The sequence below is a fragment of the Stenella coeruleoalba genome (genome assembly GCF_951394435.1).
Source record: "Stenella coeruleoalba genome assembly, chromosome: 6".
Classification (NCBI taxonomy): domain Eukaryota; kingdom Metazoa; phylum Chordata; class Mammalia; order Artiodactyla; family Delphinidae; genus Stenella; species Stenella coeruleoalba.
The window spans coordinates 24,731,908-24,756,017 of NC_137151.1; the positions used below are offsets into that span (position 1 = coordinate 24,731,908).

Genomic DNA, 24,110 nt, shown 5'->3' on the forward strand with positions numbered 1-24,110 from the left:
TTAAACGCCTAAGTATGTACCTGACTAGTAAGTATCTTAAAACCTATGGATTGCTATGTCTCCAAAAGAGAATCAAGCATGTGTACAGGGGCATAAACGCAGCAGTGATAGGATTGGAGAGGTTCGTGAGCAAATGAAGACCCTTTGAAGTCATATTGCATGGTACCCATTCCACGGGTTTCAACTACCCAGGTTTAAGGTATTCTTCCTTCAGCTAAAACATGCATGTGGAACCTAGAGTATGATCAACCATGTCATCGGGAGACGTGTTCAAATATGTCTCAGTTTTCGTACCCTGGTACTCGGGTGCAACATTCCAGACGCTTTACTAACACTCTCCCCACTTGGAGAGTCAGTCCCTTTAACCTCCTGTTTGGCCCAGTTTGCAATTTCTGTGGAAGATGAACAGGAATAGCGAGAATCAATGAGAGACTAGCTGGAGGTGTCTGGATGGGCAAATTTAACTCTCATTTCCCACCAGGAAGAGGAATTAACCAAAGGCTCAGCTTTCCGTGCCACAACCAGATTAGGGCCTGAAGACATCCTGCGGTGTTGCGGTCAGGTCACAAGAAAGCGAGTTGAAGAAAGGAGCTCAGGGGCACTGTAATTCACAAAACTGCAGAGTTATAAATGACAGCTATCGTCCAAAAATATACTGAAGTAAGGCTGCCAAGAGGACTTGAAAGCGGGGCAGAATCGCAGGAAACCGATTTCAGGAGGTAGACTGGAATTGCATTGAAAGCATAGGAAAAGAGGCAGAACGTCCACAATGATACACTTGGCCAAAAAGGGCGTATGCGTTTTTTCCTGAATATATTCAGGAAAAAACGCATACGCCCTTTTTGGCCAACCAAGCAAGCTTGCAAAGGAAATCTGCACTACAATGAAGTCTCACTTCTCCCCGGTCAAAAGGGCCATCTGAAAAAAGTGTAAAATCCAGAAAGGCAGGACAGGCCATGGAGAACTGGCAGCCTTGTTATGCTGATGGGCGGGATGTAAATTGCCAACAGACACTCAGGAGAAGTGTATGGTGTTTCCTGAAACATCTAAAAAACAAAGCAACAGAGCCTAGGGCGCTTCCACTTATGGTCCTATAGCTTAGGGAAATTAAAATCAAAAAGACACAGCCACCCCAAAGTTTGGGACGCCTCCGTTTACAAGAACCTCATTTACCGTACAAGTTCAATATCACAGAAAGTGAAAAATGGATAAAGAACTTGTGGTACTTACGTACAATGCAGTATCACTCAGCAATGAAATCTATGTCATCAGGCCCGTAGCAGCATAATGAGTGGATTCAGGTACGATGATTCTAACTGAAATAAGTCACACAGAAAAAGAAACATCATAAGTTATCACTGATACACAGAATGTAAACTTGGCTACACAGTAACTGCATTCCAAAACAGAACAGGGTCTCAAATTTAGAAAACCAACTTATGCTTGCTTAAGGGGAAAGGTGAGTTGGGGTGCTGCATAAAACCAGACATTGAAATGAGCACAGATAAAGTTCCTTAAGTCAAATATGGAATAGACAAGAGCTACTCCTTGCTCAACGAAATGGACTCAACACCCCATATTAAACGCCTAAGAATGTACCTGACTAGTAAGTATCTTAAAACCTATGGATTGCTATGTCTCCGAAAGAGAATCAAGCATGTGTACAGGGGCATAAATGCAGCAGTGATAGGATTGGAGAGGTTCGGTGAGCAAATGAAGACCCTTTGAAGTCATATTGCATGGTACCCATTACACGGGTCTCAACTCTCCAGGTTTAAGGTATTCTTCCTTCAGCTAAAACATGCATGTGGAACCCAGAGTATGATCAACCATGTGAACGGGAGACGTGTTCAAATATGTCTCAGTTTTCCTCCCCTGGTACTCGGGTGCAACATTCCAGACGCTTTACTAACACTCTCCCGACTTGGAGAGTCAGTGCCTTTAACCTCCTGTTTGGCCCAGTTTGCAATTTCTGCGGAAGATGAACAGGAATAGCGAGAACCAATGAGAGGCTAGCTGGAGGTGTCTGAACGGGCAAATTTAACTCTCATTTCCCACCAGGAAGGGGAATTAACCAAAGGCTCAGCGTTGCGTGCCAGAACCAGATTAGGGCCTGAAGACATCCTGCGGTGTTGCGGCCAGGTCACAAGAAAGCGAGTTGAAGAAAGGAGCTCAGGGGCACTGTAATTCACAAAACTGCAGAGTTATAAATGACAGCTATCGTCCAAAAATATAATGAAGTAAGGCTGCCAAGAGGACTTGAAAGCGGGGCAGAATTGCAGGAAACCGATTTCAGGAGGTAGACAGGAATTGCATTTCAAGCATAGGAAAAGAGGCAGAACGTCCACAATGATGCACTTGGCCAAAAAGGGCGTATGCGTTTTTTCCTGAATATATTCAGGAAAAAACGCATACGCCCTTTTTGGCCAACCAAGCAAGCTTGCAAAGGAAATCTGCACTACAATGAAGTCTCACTTCCCCCCGGTCAAAAGGGCCATCTGAAAAAAGTGTAAAATCCAGAAAGGCAGGACAGGCCATGGAGAACTCGGAGCCTTGTTATGCTGATGGGCGGGATGTAAATTGCCAACAACCACTCGGGAGAAGTGTATGGTGTTTCCTGAAACATCTAAAAAACAAAGCAACAGAACCTAGGGCACTTCCACTTATGGTCCTATAGCTTAGGGAAATTAAAATCAAAAAGACACAGCCACCCCAAAGTTTGGAACGGCTCTATTTACAAGAACCTCGTTTACAGTACAAGTTCAACATCGCAGAAAGTGAAAAATGGATAAAGAAGTGGTGGTATTTACTTACAAAGCAATATCACTCAGCAATGAAATCTATGTCATCAGGCCCTTAGCAGCACAATGAGTGGATTCAGGTATGATGATTCTAACTGAAATAAGTCACACAGAAAAAGAAACATCATAAGATATCAGTAATACACGGAATGGAAACTTGGCTACACAGGAACTGAATTACAGAACAGAACAGGGTCTCAAATTTAGAAAACCAACTTATGCTTGCTTAAGGGGAAAGGTGAGTTGGGGTGCTGCATAAAACCAGAGATTGAAATGAGCACAGATAAAGTTCCTTAAGCCAAATATGGAATAGACAAGAGCTACGCCTTGCTCAACGAAATGGACTCAACACCGCATATTAAACGCCTAAGAATGTACCTGACTACTAAGTATCTTAAAACCTATGGATTGCTATGTCTCCGAAAGAGAATCAAGCATGTGTACAGGGTCATAAACGCAGCAGTGATAGGATTGGAGAGGTTCGGTGAGCAAATGAAGACCCTTTGAAGTCATATTGCATGGTACCCATTCCACGGGTTTCAACTACCCAGGTTTAAGGTATTCTTCCTTCAGCTAAAACATGCATGTGGAACCCAAGTATGATCAACCATGTGATCGGGAGACGTGTTAAAATATGTCTCAGTTTTCGTACCCTGGTACTCGGGTGCAACATTCCAGACGCTTTACTAACACTCTCCCCACTTGGAGAGTCAGCGCCTTTAACCTCCTGTTTGGCCCAGTTTGCAATTTCTGCGGAAGATGAACAGGAATAGTGAGAACCAATGAGAGGCTAGCTGGAGGTGTCTGGACGGGCAAATTTAACTCTCATTTCCCACCAGGAGGAGGAAATAACCAAAGGCTCAGCGGGCCGTGCCGGAACCAGATTAGGGCCTGAAGACATCCTGCGGTGTTGCGGCCAGGTCACAAGAAAGCGAGTTGAAGAAAGGAGCTCAGGGGCACTGTAATTCACAAACCTGCAGAGTTATAAATGACAGCTATCGTCCAAAAATAGACTGAAGTAAGGCTGCCAAGAGGACTTGAAAGCGGGGCAGAATTGCAGGAAACCGATTTCAGGAGGTAGACTGGAATTGCATTGAAAGCATAGGAAAAGAGGCAGAACGTCCACAATGATGCACTTGGCCAAAAAGGGCGTATGCGTTTTTTCCTGAATATATTCAGGAAAAAACGCATACGCCCTTTTTGGCCAACCAAGCAAACTTGCAAAGGAAATCTGCACTACAATGAAGTCTCACTTCTCCCCGGTCAAAAGGGCCATCTGAAAAAAGTGTAAAATCCAGAAAGGCAGGACAGGCCATGGAGAACTGGGAGCCTTGTTATGCTGATGGGCGGGATGTAAATTGCCAACAGACACTCAGGAGAAGTGTATGGTGTTTCCTGAAACATCTAAAAAACAAAGCAACAGAGCCTAGGGCAATTCCACTTATGGTCCTATAGCTTAGGGAAATTAAAATCAAAAAGACACAGCCACCCCAAAGTTTGGGACGCCTCCGATTACAAGAACCTCGTTTACCGTACAAGTTCAATATCACAGAAAGTGAAAAATGGATAAAGAACTTGTGGTACTTACGTACAATGCAGTATAACTCAGCAATGAAATCTATGTCATCAGGCCCGTAGCAGCATAATGAGTGGATTCAGGTACGATGATTCTAACTGAAATAAGTCACACAGAAAAAGAAACATCATAAGATATCAGTAATACACGGAATGGAAACTTGGCTACACAGGAACTGAATTACAGAACAGAACAGGGTCTCAAATTTAGAAAACCAACTTATGCTTGCTTAAGGGTAAAGGTGAGTTGCGGTGCTGCATAAAACCAGAGATTGAAATGAGCACACATAAAGTTCCTTAAGCCAAATATGGAATAGACAAGAGCTACTCCTTGCTCAACGAAATGGACTCAACACCGCATATTAAACGCCTAAGAATGTACCTGACTAGTAAGTATCTTAAAACCTATGGATTGCTATGTCTCCAAAAGAGAATCAAGCGTGTGTACAGGGGCATAAACGCAGCAGTGATAGGATTGGAGAGGTTCGGTGAGCAAATGAAGACCCTTTGAAGTCATATTGCATGGTACCATTCCACGGGTCTCAACTCTCCAGGTTTAAGGTATTCTTCCTTCAGCTAAAACATGCATGTGGAATCCAGAGTATGATCAACCGTGTGAACAGGAGACGTGTTCAAATATGTCTCAGTTTTCCTCCCCTGGTACTCGGGTGCAACATTCCAGACGCTTTACTAACACTCTCCCCACTTGGAGAGTCAGCACCTTTAACCTCCTGTTTGGCCCCGTTTGCAATTTCTGCGGAAGATGAACAGGAATAGGGAGAACCAATGAGACACTAGCTGGAGGTGTCTGCACGGGCAAATTTAACTCTCATTTCCCACCAGGAAGAGGAAATAACCAAAGGCTCAGCGTGCCGGGCCGGAACCAGATTAGGGCCTGAAGCCATCCAGCGGTGTTGCAGCCAGCTCACAAGAAAACGAGTTGAAGAAAGGAGCTCAGGGGCACTGTAATTCACAAACCTGCAGAGTTATAAATGACAGCTATCGTCCAAAAATAGACTGAAGTAAGGCTGCCAAGAGGACTTGAAAGCGGGGCAGAATTGCAGGAAACCGATTTCAGGAGGTAGACTGGAATTGCATTGAAAGCATAGGAAAAGAGGCAGAACGTCCACAATGATGCACTTGGCCAAAAAGGGCGTATGCGTTTTTTCCTGAATATATTCAGGAAAAAACGCATACGCCCTTTTTGGCCAACCAAGCAAGCTTGCAAAGGAAATCTGCACTACAATGAAGTCTCACTTCCCCCCGGTCAAAAGGGCCATCTGAAAAAAGTGTAAAATCCAGAAAGGCAGGAAAGGCCATGGAGAACTGGGAGCCTTGTTATGCTGATGGGCGGGATGTAAATTGCCAACAGACACTCGGGAGAAGTGTATGGTGTTTCCTGAAACATCGAAAAAAGAAAGCAACAGAGCCTAGGGCACTTCCACTTATGGTCCTATAGCTTAGGGAAATTAAAATCAAAAAGACACAGCCACCCCAAAGTTTGGGACGCCTCTGTTTACAAGAACCTCGTTTACAGTACAAGTTCAACATCGCAGAAAATGAAAAATGGATAAAGAAGCTGTGGTATTTACTTACAAAGCAATATCACTCAGCAATGAAATCTATGTCATCAGGCCCTTAGCAGCACAATGAGTGGATTCAGGTATGATGATTCTAACTGAAATAAGTCACACAGAAAAAGAAACATCATAAGATATCACTAATACACGGAATGTAAACTTGGCTACACAGGAACTGAATTACAGAACAGAACATGGTCTCAAATTTAGAAAACCAACTTATGCTTGCTTAAGGGGAAAGGTGAGTTGGGGTGCTACATAAAACCAGAGATTGAAATGAGCACAGATAAAGTTCCTTAAGCCAAATATGGAATAGACAAGAGCTACTCCTTGCTCAACGAAATGGACTCAACACCGCATATTAAATGCCTAAGAATGTACCTGACTAGTAAGTATCTTAAAACCTATGGATTGCTATGTCTCCGAAAGAGAATCAAGCATTTGTACAGGGGCATAAACGCAGCAGTGATAGGTTTGGAGAGGTTCGGTGAGCAAATGAAGACCCTTTGAAGTCATATTGCATGGTACCCATTCCACGGGTTTCAACTACCCAGGTTTAAGGTATTCTTCCTTCAGCTAAAACAGGCATGTGGAACCCAGGGTATGATCATCCATGTGATCGGGAGACGTGTTCAAATATGTCTCAGTTTTCGTACCCTGGTACTCGGGTGCAACATTCCAGACGCTTTACTAACACTCTCCCGACTTGGAGAGTCAGTCCCTTTAACCTCCTGTTTGGCCCAGTTTGCAATTTCTGCGGAAGATGAACAGGAATAGCGAGAACCAATGAGAGACTAGCTGGAGGTGTCTGGTCGGGCAAATTTAACTCTCATTTACAACCCGGAAGAGGAAATAACCAAAGGCTCAGCGAGCCGTGCCGGAACCAGATTAGGGCCTGAAGCCATCCTGCGGTGTTGCGGCCAGCTCACAAGAAAGCGAGTTGAAGAAAGGAGCTCAGGGGCACTGTAATTCACAAACCTGCAGAGTTATAAATGACAGCTATCGTCCAAAAATATACTGAAGTAAGGCTGCCAAGAGGACTTGAAAGCGGAGCAGAATTGCAGGAAACCGATTTCAGGAGGTAGACTGGAATTGCATTGAAAGCATAGGAAAAGAGGCAGAACGTCCACAATGATGCACTTGGCCAAAAAGGGCGTATGCGTTTTTTCCTGAATATATTCAGGAAAAAACGCATACGCCCTTTTTGGCCAACCAAGCAAACTTGCAAAGGAAATCTGCACTACAATGAAGTCTCACTTCTCCCCGGTCAAAAGGGCCATCTGAAAAAAGTGTAAAATCCAGAAAGGCAGGACAGGCCATGGAGAACTGGCAGCCTTGTTATGCTGATGGGCGGGATGTAAATTGCCAACAGACACTCAGAAGAAGTGTATGGTGTTTCCTGAAACATCTAAAAAACAAAGCAACAGAGCCTAGGGCACTTCCACTTATGGTCCTATAGCTTAGGGAAATTAAAATCAAAAAGACACAGCCACCCCAAAGTTTGGGACGCCTCCGTTTACAAGAACCTCGTTTACCGTACAAGTTCAATATCACAGAAAGTGAAAAATGGATAAGGAACTTGTGGTACTTACGTACAATGCAGTATCACTCAGCAATGAAATCTATGTCATCAGGCCCGTAGCAGCATAATGAGTGGATTCAGGTACGATGATTCTAACTGAAATAAGTCACACAGAAAAAGAAACATCATAAGATATCACTAATACACGGAATGGAAACTTGGCTACACAGGAACTGCATTCCAAAACAGAACCGGGTCTCAAATTTAGAAAACCAACTTATGCTTGCTTAAGGGGAAAGGTGAGTTGGGGTGCTGCATAAAACCAGAGATTGAAATGAGCACAGATAAAGTTCCTTAAGCCAAATATGGAATAGACAAGAGCTACTCCTTGCTCAACGAAATGGACTCAACACCGCATATTAAACGCCTAAGAATCTACCTGACTAGTAAGTATCTTAAAACCTATGGATTGCTATGTCTCCAAAAGAGAATCAAGCATGTGTACAGGGGCATAAACGCAGTGGTGATAGGATTGGAGAGGTTCGGTGAGCAAATGAAGACCCTTTGAAGTCATATTGCATGGTACCCATTACACGGGTCTCAACTCTCCAGGTTTAAGGTATTCTTTCTTCAGCTAAAACATGCATGTGGAACCCAAGTATGATCAACCATGTGAACGGGAGACGTGTTCAAATATGTCTCAGTTTTCCTCCCCTGGTACTCGGGTGCAACATTCCAGACGCTTTACCAACACTCTCCCCACTTGGAGAGTCAGCGCCTTTAACCTCCTGTTTGGCCCAGTTTGCAATTTCTGCGGAAGATGAACAGGAATAGTGAGAACCAATGAGAGGCTAGCTGGAGGTGTCTGGACGGGCAAATTTAACTCTCATTTCCCACCAGGAAGAGGAAATAACCAAAGGCTCAGTGTGCCGTGCCGGAACCAGATTAAGGCCTGAAGCCATCCTGCGGTGTTGCGGCCAGCTGAAAAGAAAGCGAGTTGAAGAAAGGAGCTCAGGGGCACTGTAATTCACAAACCTGCAGAGTTATAAATGACAGCTATCGTCCAAAAATAGACTGAAGTAAGGCTGCCAAGAGGACTTGAAAGCGGGGCAGAATTGCAGGAAACCGATTTCAGGAGGTAGACTGGAATTGCATTGAAAGCATAGGAAAAGAGGCAGAACGTCCACAATGATGCACTTGGCCAAAAAGGGCGTATGCGTTTTTTCCTGAATATATTCGGGAAAAAACGCATACGCCCTTTTTGGCCAACCAAGCAAGCTTGCAAAGGAAATCTGCACTACAATGAAGTCTCACTTCCCCCCGGTCAAAAGGGCCATCTGAAAAAAGTGTAAAATCCAGAAAGGCAGGACAGGCCATGGAGAACTGGGAGCCTTGTTATGCTGAAGGGCGGGATGTAAATTGCCAACAACCACTCGGGAGAAGTGTATGGTGTTTCCTGAAACATCTAAAAAACAAAGCAACAGAGCCTAGGGCACTTCCACTTATGGTCCTATAGCTTAGGGAATTTAAAATCAAAAAGACGCAGCCACCCCAATGTTTGGAACGGCTCTGTTTACAAGAACCTCGTTTACAGTACAAGTTCAACATCGCAGAAAGTGAAAAATGGATAAAAAAGTTGTGGTATTTACTTACAAAGCAATATCACTCAGCAATGAAATCTGTGTCATCAGCCCCTTAGCAGCACAATGAGTGGATTCAGGTATGATGATTCTAACTAAAATAAGTCACACAGAAAAAGAAACATCATAAGATATCAGTAATACACGGAATGTAAACTTGGCTACACAGGAACTGAATTACAGAACAGAACAGGGTCTCAAATTTAGAAAACCAACTTATGCTTGCTTAAGGGGAAAGGTGAGTTGGGGTGCTGCATAAAACCAGAGATTGAAATGAGCACAGATAAAGTTCCTTAAGCCAAATATGGAATAGACAAGAGCTACTCCCTGCTCAACGAAATGGACTCAACACCGCATATTAAACGCCTAAGAATGTACCTGACTAGTAAGTATCTTAAAACCTATGGATTGTTATGTCTCCGAAAGAGAATCAAGCATGTGTACAGGGGCATAAACGCAGCAGTGATAGGATTGGAGATGTTCGGTGAGCAAATGAAGACCCTTTGAAGTCATATTGCATGGTACCCATTCCACGGGTTTCAAATACCCAGGTTTAAGGTATTCTTCCTTCAGCTAAAACATGCACGTGGAACCTAGAGTATGATCAACCATGTGATCGGGAGACGTGTTCAAATATGTCTCAGTTTTCATACCCTGGTACTCGGGTGCAACATTCCAGACGCTTTACTAACACTCTCCCCACTTGGAGAGTCAGTCCCTTTAACCTCCTGTTTGGCCCAGTTTGCAATTTCTGCGGAAGATGAACAGGAATAGCGAGAACCAATGAGAGACTAGCTGGAGGTGTCTGGACGGGCAAATTTAACTCTCATTTCCCACCAGGAAGAGGAATTAAGCAAAGGCTCAGCGTGCCGTGCCAGAACCAGTTTAGGGCCTGAAAACATCCTGCGGTGTTGCGGCCAGCTCACAAGAAAGCGAGTTGAAGAAAGGAGCTCAGGGGCACTGTAATTCACAAACCTGCAGAGTTATAAATGACAGCTATCGTCCAAAAATACACTGAAGTAAGGTTGCCAAGAGGACTTGAAAGCGGGGCAGAATTGCAGGAAACCGATTTCAGGAGGTAGACTGGAATTGCATTGAAAGCATAGGAAAAGAGGCAGAACGTCCACAATGATGCACTTGGCCAAAAAGGGCGTATGCGTTTTTTCCTGAATATATTCAGGAAAAAACGCATACGCCCTTTTTGGCCAACCAAGCAAGCTTGCAAAGGAAATCTGCACTACAATGAAGTCTCACTTCCCCCCGGTCAAAAGGGCCATCTGAAAAAAGTGTAAAATCCAGAAAGGCAGGACAGGCCATGGAGAACTGGGAGCCTTGTTATGCTGAAGGGCGGGATGTAAATTGCCAACAACCACTCGGGAGAAGTGTATGGTGTTTACTGAAACATCTAAAAAACAAAGCAACAGAGCCTAGGGCACTTCCACTTATGGTCCTATAGCTTAGGGAATTTAAAATCAAAAAGACACAGCCACCCCAAAGTTTGGAACGGCTCTGTTTACAAGAACCTCGTTTACAGTACAAGTTCAACATCGCAGAAAGTGAAAAATGGATAAAGAAGTTGTGGTATTTACTTACAAAGCAATATCACTCAGCAATGAAATCTGTGTCACAAGGCCCTTAGCAGCACAATGAGTGGATTCAGGTATGATGATTCTAACTGAAATAAGTCACACAGAAAAAGAAACATCATAAGATATCACTAATACACGGAATGTAAACTTGGCTACACAGGAACTGAATTACAGAACAGAACAGGGTCTCAAATTTACAAAACCAACTTATGCTTGCTTAAGGGGAAAGGTGAGTTGGGGTGCTACATAAAACCAGAGATTGAAATGAGCACAGATAAAGTTCCTTAAGCCAAATATGGAATAGACAAGAACTACTCCTTGCTCAACGAAATGGACTCAACACCCCATATTAAACGCCTAAGAATGTACCTGACTAGTAAGTATCTTAAAACCTATAGATTGCTATGTCTCCGAAAGAGAATCAAGCATCTGTACAGGGGCATAAACGCAGCAGTGATAGGATTGGACAGGTTCGGTGAGCAAAGGAAGACCCTTTGAAGTCATATTGCATGGTACCCATTCCACGGGTTTCAACTACCCAGGTTTTAGGTATTCTTCCTTCAGCTAAAACATGCATGTGGAACCCAGAGTATGATCAACCATGTGATCGGGAGACGTGTTTAAATATGTCTCAGTTTTCCTCCCCTGGTACTCGGGTGCAACATTCCAAACGCTTTACTAACACTCTCCCCCCTTGGAGAGTCAGCCCCTTTAACCTCCTGTTTGGCAAAGTTTGCAATTTCTGCGGAAGATGAACAGGAATAGCGAGAACCAATGAGAGGCTAGCTGGAGGTGTCTGGACGGGCAAATTTAACTCTCATTTCCCACCAGGAAGAGGAAATAACCAAAGGCTCAGCGTGCCGTACCGGAACCAGATTAGGGCCTGAAGCCATCCTGCGGTGTTGCGGCCAGCTCAAAAGAAAGCGAGTTGAAGAAAGGAGCTCAGGGGCACTGAAATTCACAAACCTGCAGAGTTATAAATGACAGCTATCGTCCAAAAATAGACTGAAGTAAGGCTGCCAAGAGGACTTGAAAGCGGGGCAGAATTGCAGGAAACCGATTTCAGGAGGTAGACTGGAATTGCATTTCAAGCATAGGAAAAGAGGCAGAACGTCCACAATGATGCACTTGGCCAAAAAGGGCGTATGCGTTTTTTCCTGAATATATTCAGGAAAAAACGCATACGCCCTTTTTGGCCAACCAAGCAAGCTTGCAAAGAAATCTGCACTACAATGAAGGCTCACTTGCCCCCCGTCAAAAGGGCCATCTGAAAAAAGTGTAAAATCCAGAAAGGCAGGACAGGCCATGGAGAACTGGGAGCCTTGTTATGCTGATGGGCGGGATGTAAATTGCCAACAGACACTCGGGAGAAGTGTATGGTGTTTCCTGAAACATCTAAAAAACAAAGCAACAGAGCCTAGGGCACTTCCACTTATGGTCCTATAGCTTAGGGAAATTAAAATCAAAAAGACACAGCCACCCCAAAGTTTGGGACGTCTCTGTTTACAAGAACCTCGTTTACCGTACAAGTTCAATATCGCAGAAAGTGAAAAATGGATAAAGAAGTTGTGGTACTTACGAACAATGCAGTATCAATCAGCAATGAAATCTATGTCATCAGGTCCGTAGCAGCATAATGAGTGGATTCAGGTACGATGATTCTAACTGAAATAAGTCACACAGAAAAAGAAACATCATAAGATATCACTAATACACGGAATGTAAACTGGCTACACAGGAACTGAATTCCAAAACAGAACAGGGTCTCAAATTTAGAAAACCAACTTATGCTTGCTTAAGGGGAAAGGTGAGTTGGGGTGCTGCATAAAACCAGAGATTGAAATGAGCACAGATAAAGTTCCTTAAGCCAAATATGGAATAGACAAGAGCTACTCCTTGCTCAACGAAATGGACTCAACACCCCATATTAAACGCCTAAGAATATACCTGACTAGTAAGTATCTTAAAACCTATGGATTGCTATGTCTCCAAAAGAGAATCAAGCGTGTGTACAAGGGTCATAAACGCAGCAGTGATAGGATTGGAGAGGTTCGGTGAGCAAATGAAGACCCTTTGAAGTCATATTGCATGGTACCCATTCCACGGGTCTCAACTTTCCAGGTTTAAGGTATTCTTTCTTCAGCTAAAACATGCATGTGGAACCCAGAGTATGATCAACCGTGTGATCGGGAGACGTGTTCAAATATGTCGCAGTTTTCGTCCCCTGGTACTTCGGTGCAACATTCCAGACGCTTTACTAACACTCTCCCCACTTGGAGAGTCAGTGCCTTTAACCTCCTGTTTGGCCCAGTTTGCAATTTCTGCGGAAGATGTACAGGAATAGGGAGAACCAATGAGAGACAAGCGGGAGGTGTCTGGACTTGCAAATTTAACTCTAATTTCCCACCAGAATGAGGAATTAACCAAAGGCTCAGCGTGCCGTGCCGGAAACAGATTAGGGCCTGAAGCAATCCTGCGGTGTGGCGGCCAGCTCACAAGAAAGCGAGTTGAAGAAAGGAGCTCAGGGGCACTGTAATTCACAAACCTGCACACTTATAAATGACAGCTATCGTCCAAAAATAGACTGAAGTAAGGCTGCCAAGAGGACTTGAAAGCGGGGCAGAATTGCAGGAAACCGATTTCAGGAGGTAGACTGGAATTGTATTGAAAGCATAGGAAAAGAGGCAGAACGTCCACAGTGATGCACTTGGCCAAAAAGGGCGTATGCGTTTTTTCCTAAATATAATCAGGAAAAAAAGCATACGCCCTTTTTGGCCAACCAAGCAAGCTTGCAAAGGAAATCTGCACTACAATGAAGTCTCACTTGCCCCCGGTCAAAAGGGCCATCTGAAAAAAGTGTAAAATCCAGAAAGGCAGGACAGGCCATGGAGAACTGGGAGCCTTGTTATGCTGATGGGCGGGATGTAAATTGCCAACAGACACTCGGGAGAAGTGTATGGTGTTTCCTGAAACATCTAAAAAACAAAGCAACAGAACCTAGGGCACTTCCACTTATGGTCCTATAGCTTAGGGAAATTAAAATCAAAAAGACACAGCCACCCCAAAGTTTGGAACGGCTCTGTTTACAAGAACCTCGTTTACAGTACAAGTTCAACATCGCAGAAAGTGAAAAATGGATAAAGAAGTTGTGGTATTTACTTACAAAGCAATATCACTCAGCAATGAAATCTGTGTCATCAGGCCCTTAGCAGCACAATGAGTGGATTCAGGTATGATGATTCTAACTGAAATAAGTCACACAGAAAAAGAAACATCATAAGGTATCAGTAATACACGGAATGTAAACTTGGCTACACAGGAACTGAATTACAGAACAGAACAGGGTCTCAAATTTAGAAAAACAACTTATGCTTGCTTAAGGGGAAAGGTGAGTTGGGGTGCTGCATAAAACCAGAGATTGAAATGAGCACAGATAAAGTTCCTTAAGCCAAATATGGAATAGACAAGAGCTACTCCTTGCTCAACGAAATGGACTCAACACCGCATATTAAACGCCTAAGAATGTACCTGACTAGTAAGTATCTTAAAACCTATAGATTGCTATGTCTCCGAAAGAGAATCAAGCATGTGTACAGGGGCATAAACGCAGCAGTGATAGGATTGGAGAGGTTCGGTGAGCAAATGAAGACCCTTTGAAGTCATATTGCATGGTACCCATTCCACGGGTTTCAACTACCCAGGTTTTAGGTATTCTTCCTTCAGCTAAAACATGCATGTGGAACCCAGAGTATGATCAACCATGTGATCGGGAGACGTGTTCAAATATGTCTCAGTTTTCCTCCCCTGGTACTCGGGTGCAACATTCCAGACGCTTTACTAACACTCTCCCCACTTGGAGAGTCAGCGCCTTTAACCTCCTGTTTGGCCCAGTTTGCAATTTCTGCGGAAGATGAACAGGAATAGCGAGAACCAATGAGAGGCTAGCTAGAGGTGTCTGGACGGGGAAATTTAACTCTCATTTCCCACCAGGAAGAGGAAATAACCAAAGGCTCAGCGTGCCGTACCGGAACCAGATTAGGGCCAGAAGCCACCCTGCGGTGTTGCGGCCAGCTCACAAGAAAGCGAGTTGAAGAAAGGAGCTCAGGGGCACTGTAATTCACAAACCTGCAGAGTTATAAATGACAGCTATCGTCCAAAAATAGACTGAAGTAAGGCTGCCAAGAGGTCTTGAAAGCGGGGCAGAATTGCAGGAAACCGATTTCAGGAGGTAGACTGGAATTGCATTGAAAGCATAGGAAAAGAGGCAGAACGTCCACAATGATGCACTTGGCCAAAAAGGGCGTATGCGTTTTTTCCTGAATATGTTCAGGAAAAAACGCATACGCCCTTTTTGGCCAACCAAGCCAGCTTGCAAAGGAAATCTGCACTACAATGAAGTCTCACTTCCCCCCGGTCAAAAGGGCCATCTGAAAAAAGTGTAAAATCCAGAAAGGCAGGACAGGCCATGGAGAACTGGGAGCCTTGTTATGCTGAAGGGCGGGATGTAAATTGCCAACAACCACTCGGGAGAAGTGTATGGTGTTTCCTGAAACATCTAAAAAACAAAGCAACAGAGCCTAGGGCACTTCCACTTATGGTCCTATAGCTTAGGGAATTTAAAATCAAAAGACACAGCCACCCCAAAGTTTGGAACGGCTCTGTTTACAAGAACCTCGTTTACAGTACAAGTTCAACATCGCAGAAAGTGAAAAATGGAGAAAGAAGTTGTGGTATTTACTTAAAAAGCAATATCACTCAGCAATGAAATCTGTGTCATCAGGCCCTTAGCAGCACAATGAGTGGATTCAGGTATGATGATTCTAACTGAAATAAGTCACACAGAAAAAGAAACATCATAAGATATCACTAATACACGGAATGGAAACTTGGCTACACAGGAACTGAATTACAGAACAGAACAGGGTCTCAAATTTAGAAAACCAACTTATGCTTGCTTAAGGGGAAAGGTGAGTTGGGGTGCTGCATAAAACCAGAGATTGAAATGAGCACAGATAAAGTTCCTTAAGCCAAATATGGAACAGACAAGAGCTACTCCTTGCTCAACGAAATGGACTCAACACCCCATATTAAACGCCTAAGAATGTACCTGACTAGTAAGTATCTTAAAACCTAGGGATTGCTATATCTCCAAAAGAGAATCAAGCGTGTGTACAGGGGCATAAACGCAGCAGTGATAGGATTGGAGAGGTTCGGTGAGCAAATGAAGACCCTTTGAAGTCATATTGCATGGTACCCATTCCACGGGTTTCAACTACCCAGGTTTAAGGTATTCTTCCTTCAGCTAAAACATGCATGTGGAACCTAGAGTATGATCAACCATGTGATCGGGAGACGTGTTCAAATATGTCTCAGTTTTCCTCCCCTGGTACTCGGGTGCAACATTCCAGACGCTTTACTAACACTCTCCCCACTTGGAGAGTCAGCGCCTTTAACCTCCTGTTTGGCCCAGTTTGCAATTTCTGTGGAAGATGAACAGGAATAGCGAGAACCAATGAGAGACTAGCTGGAGGTGTCTGGATGGGCAAATTTAACTCTCATTTCCCACCAGAAAGAGGAATTAACCAAAGGCTCAGCGTGCCGAGTCAGAACCAGATTAGGGCCTGAAGACATCCTGCGGTGTTGCGGCCAGGTCACAAGAAAGCGAGTTGAAGAAAGGAGCTCAGGGGCACTGTAATTCACAAACCTGCAGAGTTATAAATGACAGCTATCGTCCAAAAATAGACTGAAGTAAGGCTGCCAAGAGGACTTGAAAGCGGGGCAGAATTGCAGGAAACCGATTTCAGGAGGTAGACTGGAATTGCATTGAAAGCATAGGAAAAGAGGCAGAACGTCCACAATGATGCACTTGGCCAAAAAGGGCGTATGCGTTTTTTCCTGAATATATTCAGGATAAAACGCATACGCCCTTTTTGGCCAACCAAGCAAGCTTGCAAAGGAAATCTGCACTACAATGAAGTCTCACTTCCCCCCGGTCAAAAGGGCCATCTGAAAAAAGTGTAAAATCCAGAAAGGCAGGACAGGCCATGGAGAACTGGGAGCCTTGTTATGCTGATGGGCGGGATGTAAATTGCCAACAGACACTCGGGAGAAGTGTATGGTGTTTCCTGAAACATCTAAAAAACAAAGCAACAGAGTCTAGGGCACTTCCACTTATGGTCCTATAGCTTAGGGAAATTAAAATCAAAGAGACACAGCCACCCCAAAGTTTGGGACGCCTCTGTTTACAAGAACCTCGTTTACAGTACAAGTTCAACATCGCAGAAAGTGAAAAATGGATAAAGAACTTGTGGTATTTACTTACAAAGCAATATCACTCAGCAATGAAATCTGTGTCATCAGGCCCTTAGCAGCACAATGAGTGGATTCAGGTATGATGATTCTAACTGAAATAAGTCACACAGAAAAAGAAACATCATAAGATATCAGTAATACACGGAATGTAAACTTGGCTACACAGGAACTGAATTACAGAACAGAACAGGGTCTCAAATTTAGAAAACCAACTTATGCTTGCTTAAGGGGAAAGGTGAGTTGGGGTGCTGCATAAAACCAGAGATTGAAATGAGCACAGATAAAGTTCCTTAAGCCAAATATGGAATAGACAAGAACTACTCCTTGCTCAACGAAATGGACTCAACACCCCATATTAAACGCCTAAGAATGTACCTGACTAGTAAGTATCTTAAAACCTATAGATTGCTATGTCTCCGAAAGAGAATCAAGCATGTGTACAGGGGCATAAACGCAGCAGTGATAGGATTGGACAGGTTCGGTGAGCAAAGGAAGACCCTTTGAAGTCATATTGCATGGTACCCATTCCACGGGTTTCAACTACCCAGGTTTTAGGTATTCTTCCTTCAGCTAAAACATGCATGTGGAACCCAGAGTATGATCAACCATGTGATCGGGAGACGTGTTCAAATATGTCTCAGTTTTCGTACCCTGGTACTTGGGTGCAACATTCCAGACGCTTTACTAACACTCTCCCGACTTGGAGAGTCAGTCCCTTTAACCTCCTGTTTGGCCCAGTTTGCAATTTCTGTGGAAGATGAAGAGGAATAGCGAGAACCAATGAGAGACTAGCTGGAGGTGTCTGGATGAGCAAATTTAACTCTCATTTCCCACCAGAAAGAGGAATTAACCAAAGGCTCAGCGTGCCGTGTCAGAACCAGATTAGGGCCTGAAGACATCCTGCGGTGTTGCGGCCAGGTCACAAGAAAGCGAGTTGAAGAAAGGAGATCAGGGGCACTGTAATTCACAAACCTGCAGAGTTATAAATGACAGCTATCGTCCAAAAATAGACTGAAGTAAGGCTGCCAAGAGGACTTGAAAGCGGGGCAGAATTGCAGGAAACCGATTTCAGGAGGTAGACTGGAATTGCATTGAAAGCATAGGAAAAGAGGCAGAACGTCCACAATGATGCACTTGGCCAAAAAGGGCGTATGCGTTTTTTCCTGAATATATTCAGGAAAAAACGCATACGCCCTTTTTGGCCAACCAAGCAAACTTGCAAAGGAAATCTGCACTACAATGAAGTCTCACTTCTCCCCGGTCAAAAGGGCCATCTGAAAAAAGTGTAAAATCCAGAAAGGCAGGACAGGCCATGGAGAACTGGGAGCCTTGTTATGCTGATGGGCGGGATGTAAATTGCCAACAGACACTCAGGAGAAGTGTATGCTGTTTCCTGAAACATCTAAAAAACAAAGCAACAGAGCCTAGGGCACTTCCACTTATGGTCCTATAGCTTAGGGAATTTAAAATCAAAAAGACACAGCCACCCCAATGTTTGGAACGGCTCTGGTTACAAGAACCTCGTTTACAGTACAAGTTCAACATCGCAGAAAGTGAAAAATGGACAAAAATGTTGTGGTATTTACTTACAAAGCAATATCACTCAGCAATGAAATCTGTGTCATCAGGCCCTTAGCAGCACAATGAGTGGATTCAGGTATGATGATTCTAACTGAAATAAGTCACACAGAAAAAGAAACATCATAAGATATCAGTAATACACGGTATGGAAACTTGGCTACACAGGAACTGAATTACAGAACAGAACAGGGTCTCAAATTTAGAAAACCAACTTATGCTTGCTTAAGGGGAAAGGTGAGTTGGGGTGCTGCATAAAACCAGAGATTGAAATGAGCACAGATAAAGTTCCTTAAGCCAAATATGGAATAGACAACAGCTACTCCTTGCTCAACGACATGGACTCAACACCGCATATTAAACGCCTAAGAATGTACCTGACTAGTAAGTATCTTAAAACCTATGGATTGCTATGTCTCCGAAAGAGAATCAAGCATGTGTACAGGGGCATAAACGCAGCAGTGATAGGATTGGAGAGGTTCGGTGAGCAAATGAAGACCCTTTGAAGTCATATTGCATGGTACCCATTCCACGGGTTTCAAATACCCAGGTTTAAGGTATTCTTCCTTCAGCTAAAACATGCATGTGGAACCTAGAGTATGATCAACCATGTGATCGGGAGACGTGTTCAAATATGTCTCAGTTTTCGTACCCTGGTACTCGGGTGCAACATTCCAGACGCTTTACTAACACTCTCCCCACTTGGAGAGTCAGTCCCTTTAACCTCCTGTTTGGCTCAGTTTGCAATTTCTGTGGAAGATGAACAGGAATAGCGAGAACCAATGAGAGACTAGCTGGAGGTGTCTGGATGGGCAAATTTAACTCTCATTTCCCACCAGGAAGAGGAATTAACCAAAGGCTCAGCGTGCCGTGTCAGAACCAGATTAGGGCCTGAAGACATCCTGCGGTGTTGCGGCCAGGTCACAAGAAAGCGAGTTGAAGAAAGGAGCTCAGGGGCACTGTAATTCACAAACCTGCAGAGTTATAAATGACAGCTATCGTCCAAAAATAGACTGAAGTAAGGCTGCCAAGAGGACTTGAAAGCGGGGCAGAATTGCAGGAAACCGATTTCAGGAGGTAGACTGGAATTGCATTGAAAGCATAGGAAAAGAGGCAGAACGTCCACAATGATGCACTTGGCCAAAAAGGGCGTATGCGTTTTTTCCTGAATATATTCAGGAAAAAACGCATACGCCCTTTTTGGCCAACCAAGCAAACTTGCAAAGGAAATCTGCACTACAATGAAGTCTCACTTCTCCCCGGTCAAAAGGGCCATCTGAAAAAAGTGTAAAATCCAGAAAGGCAGGACAGGCCATGGAGAACTGGGAGCCTTGTTATGCTGATGGGCGGGATGTAAATTGCCAACAGACACTCAGGAGAAGTGTATGGTGTTTCCTGAAACATCTAAAAAACAAAGCAACAGAGCCTAGGGCACTTCCACTTATGGTCCTATAGCTTAGGGAATTTAAAATCAAAAGACACAGCCACCCCAAAGTTTGGAACGGCTCTGTTTACAAGAACCTCGTTTACAGTACAAGTTCAACATCGCAGAAAGTGAAAAATGGAGAAAGAAGTTGTGGTATTTACTTAAAAAGCAATATCACTCAGCAATGAAATCTGTGTCATCAGGCCCTTAGCAGCACAATGAGTGGATTCAGGTATGATGATTCTAACTGAAATAAGTCACACAGAAAAAGAAACATCATAAGATATCAGTAATACACGGAATGTAAACTTGGCTACACAGGAACTGAATTACAGAACAGAACAGGGTCTCAAATTTAGAAAACCAACTTATGCTTGCTTAAGGGGAAAGGTGAGTTGGGGTGCTGCATAAAACCAGAGATTGAAATGAGCACAGATAAAGTTCCTTAAGCCAAATATGGTATAGACAAGTGCTACTCCTTGCTCAACGAAATGGACTCAACACCGCATATTAAACGCCTAAGAATGTACCTGACTAGTAAGTATCGTAAAACCTATGGATTGCTATGTCTCCAAAAGAGAATCAAGCATGTGTACAGGGGCATAAACACAGCGGTGATAGGATTGGAGAGGTTCGGTGAGCAAATGAAGACCCTTTGAAGTCATATTGCATGGTACCCATACAGGGGTCTCAACTCTCCAGGTTTAAGGTATTCTTTCTTCAGCTAAAACATGCATGTGGAACCCAAGTATGATCAACCATGTGAACGGGAGACGTGTTCAAATATGTCTCAGTTTTCCTCCCCTGGTACTCGGGTGCAACATTCCAGACGCTTTACTAACACTCTCCCCCCTTGGAGAGTCAGCGCCTTTAACCTCCTGTTTGGCCCAGTTTGCAATTTCTGCGGAAGATGAACAGGAATAGCGAGAACCAATGAGAGACTAGCTGGAGATGTCTGAACGGGCAAATTTAACTCTCATTTCCCACCAGGAAGAGGAATTAACCAAAGGCTCAGCGTGCCGTGCGGGAACCAGATTAGGGCCTGAAGCCATCCTGCGGTGTTGCGGCCAGGTCACAAGAAAGCGAGTTGAAGAAAGGAGCTCAGGGGCACTGTAATTCACAAACCTGCAGAGTTATAAATGACAGCTATCGTCCAAAAATATACTGAAGTTAGGCTGCCAAGAGGACTTGAAAGCGGGGCAGAATTGCAGGAAACCGATTTCAGGAGGTAGACTGGAATTGCATTGAAAGCATAGGAAAAGAGGCAGAACGTCCACAATGATGCACTTGGCCAAAAAGGGCGTATGCGTTTTTACCTGAATATATTCAGGAAAAAACGCATACGCCCTTTTTGGCCAACCAAGCAAGCTTGCAAAGGAAATCTGGACTACAATGAAGTCTCACTTCCCCCCGGTCAAAAGGGCCATCTGAAAAAAGTGTAAAATCCAGAAAGGCAGGACAGGCCATGGAGAACTGGGAGCCTTGTTATGCTGATGGGCGGGATGTAAATTGCCAACAGACACTCAGGAGAAGTGTATGGTGTTTCCTGAAACATCTAACAAACAAAGCAACAGAGCCTAGGGCACTTCCACTTATGGTCCTATAGCTTAGGGAAATTAAAATCAAAAAGACACAGCCACCCCAAAGTTTGGGACGCCTCTCTTAACAAGAACCTCGTTTACCGTACAAGTTCAATATCACAGAAAGTGAAAAATGGATTAAGAACTTGTGGTACTTACGTACAATGCAGTATCACTCAGCAATGAAATCTATCTCATCAGGCCCGTAGCAGCATAATGAGTGGATTCAGGTACGATGATTCCAACTGAAATAAGTCACACAGAAAAAGAAACATCATAAGATATCAGTAATACAAGGAATGGAAACTTGGCTACACAGGAACTGAATTGCAAAACAGAACAGGTTCTCAAATTTAGAAAACCAACTTATGCTTGCTTAAGGGGAAAGGTGAGTTGGGTTGCTGCATAAAACCAGAGATTGAAATGAGCACAGATAAAGTTCCTTAAGCCAAATATGGAATAGACAAGAGCTACTCCTTGCTCAACGAAATGGACTCAGCACCGCATATTAAACGCCTAAGAATGTACCTGACTAGTAAGTATCTTAAAACCTATGGATTGCTATGTCTCCGAAAGAGAATCAAGCATGTGTACAGGGGCATAAACGCAGCAGTGATAGGATTGGAGAGGTTCGGTGAGCAAATGAAGACCCTTTGAAGTCATATTGCATGGTACCCATTCCACGGGTTTCAACTACCCAGGTTTAAGGTATTCTTCCTTCAGCTAAAACATGCATGTGGAACCTAGAGTATGATCAACCATGTGATCGGGAGACGTGTTCAAATATGTCTCAGTTTTCCTCCCCTGGTACTCGGGTGCAACATTCCAGACGCTTTACTAACACTCTCCCCACTTGGAGAGTCAGCGCCTTTAACCTCCTGTTTGGCCCAGTTTGCAATTTCTGTGGAAGATGAACAGGAATAGCGAGAACCAATGAGAGACTAGCTGGAGGTGTCTGGATGGGCAAATTTAACTCTCATTTCCCACCAGAAAGAGGAATTAACCAAAGGCTCAGCGTGCCGTGTCAGAACCAGATTAGGGCCTGAAGACATCCTGCGGTGTTGCGGCCAGGTCACAAGAAAGCGAGTTGAAGAAAGGAGCTCAGGGGCACTGTAATTCACAAACCTGCAGAGTTATAAATGACAGCTATCGTCCAAAAATAGACTGAAGTAAGGCTGCCAAGAGGACTTGAAAGCGGGGCAGAATTGCAGGAAACCGATTTCAGGAGGTAGACTGGAATTGCATTGAAAGCATAGGAAAAGAGGCAGAACGTCCACAATGATGCACTTGGCCAAAAAGGGCGTATGCGTTTTTTCCTGAATATATTCAGGAAAAAACGCATACGCCCTTTTTGGCCAACCAAGCAAACTTGCAAAGGAAATCTGCACTACAATGAAGTCTCACTTCTCACCGGTCAAAAGGGCCATCTGAAAAAAGTGTAAAATCCAGAAAGGCAGGACAGGCCATGGAGAACTGGGAGCCTTGTTATGCTGATGGGCGGGATGTAAATTGCCAACAGACACTCAGGAGAAGTGTATGGTGTTTCCTGAAACATCTAATAAACAAAGCAACAGAGCCTAGGGCACTTCCACTTATGGTCCTATAGCTTAGGGAAATTAAAATCAAAAAGACACAGCCACCCCAAAGTTTGGAACGGCTCTGGTTACAAGAACCTCGTTTACAGTACAAGTTCAACATCGCAGAAAGTGAAAAATGGATAAAAAAGTTGTGGTATTTACTTACAAAGCAATATCACTCAGCAATGAAATCTGTGTCATCAGGCCCTTAGCAGCACAATGAGTGGATTCAGGTATGATGATTCTAACTGAAATAAGTCACACAGAAAAAGAAACATCATAAGATATCAGTAATACAAGGAATGGAAACTTGGCTACACAGGAACTGAATTACAGAACAGAACAGGGTCTCAAATTTAGAAAACCAACTTATGCTTGCTTAAGGGGAAAGGTGAGTTGGGGTGCTGCATAAAACCAGAGATTGAAATGAGCACAGATAAAGTTCCTTAAGCCAAATATGGAATAGACAAGAACTACTCCTTGCTCAACGAAATGGACTCAACACCGCATATTAAACGCCTAAGAATGTACCTGACTAGTAAGTATCTTAAAACCTATGGATTGTTATGTCTCCGAAAGAGAATCAAGCATGTGTACAGGGGCATAAACGCAGCAGTGATAGGATTGGAGAGGTTCGGTGAGCAAATGAAGACCCTTTGAAGTCATATTGCATGGTACCCATTACACGGGTCTTAGCTCTCCAGGTTTAAGGTATTCTTCCTTCAGCTAAAACATGCATGTGGAACCCAAGTATGATCAACCATGTGAACGGGAGACGTGTTCAAATATGTCTCAGTTTTCCTCCCCTGGTACTCGGGTGCAACATTCCAGACGCTTTACTAACACTCTCCCCACTTGGAGAGTCAGCGCCTTTAACCTCCTGTTTGGCCCAGTTTGCAATTTCTGCGGAAGATGAACAGGAATAGCAAG

General features: G+C 43.8%; 1 long non-coding RNA gene across 38 annotated transcripts in view; it reads right to left on the bottom strand.

Annotated features, from left to right (window-relative positions):
* Positions 1-24,110, bottom strand: part of LOC307187927 — a 3,519,425-nt gene that overhangs the window by 2,359,817 nt on the left and 1,135,498 nt on the right. For 37 of the 38 annotated variants that reach the window (XR_013828723.1, XR_013828724.1, XR_013828737.1 and 34 more), the window contains 2 exons: positions 20,185-20,270; positions 15,446-15,527 (listed from right to left, as the gene is read on the bottom strand). This is a non-coding gene — a long non-coding RNA (uncharacterized lncRNA). The remainder of the gene's footprint in view (positions 1-15,445; positions 15,528-20,184; positions 20,271-24,110) is intronic. The other variant, XR_013828751.1, reaches the window with a different exon arrangement.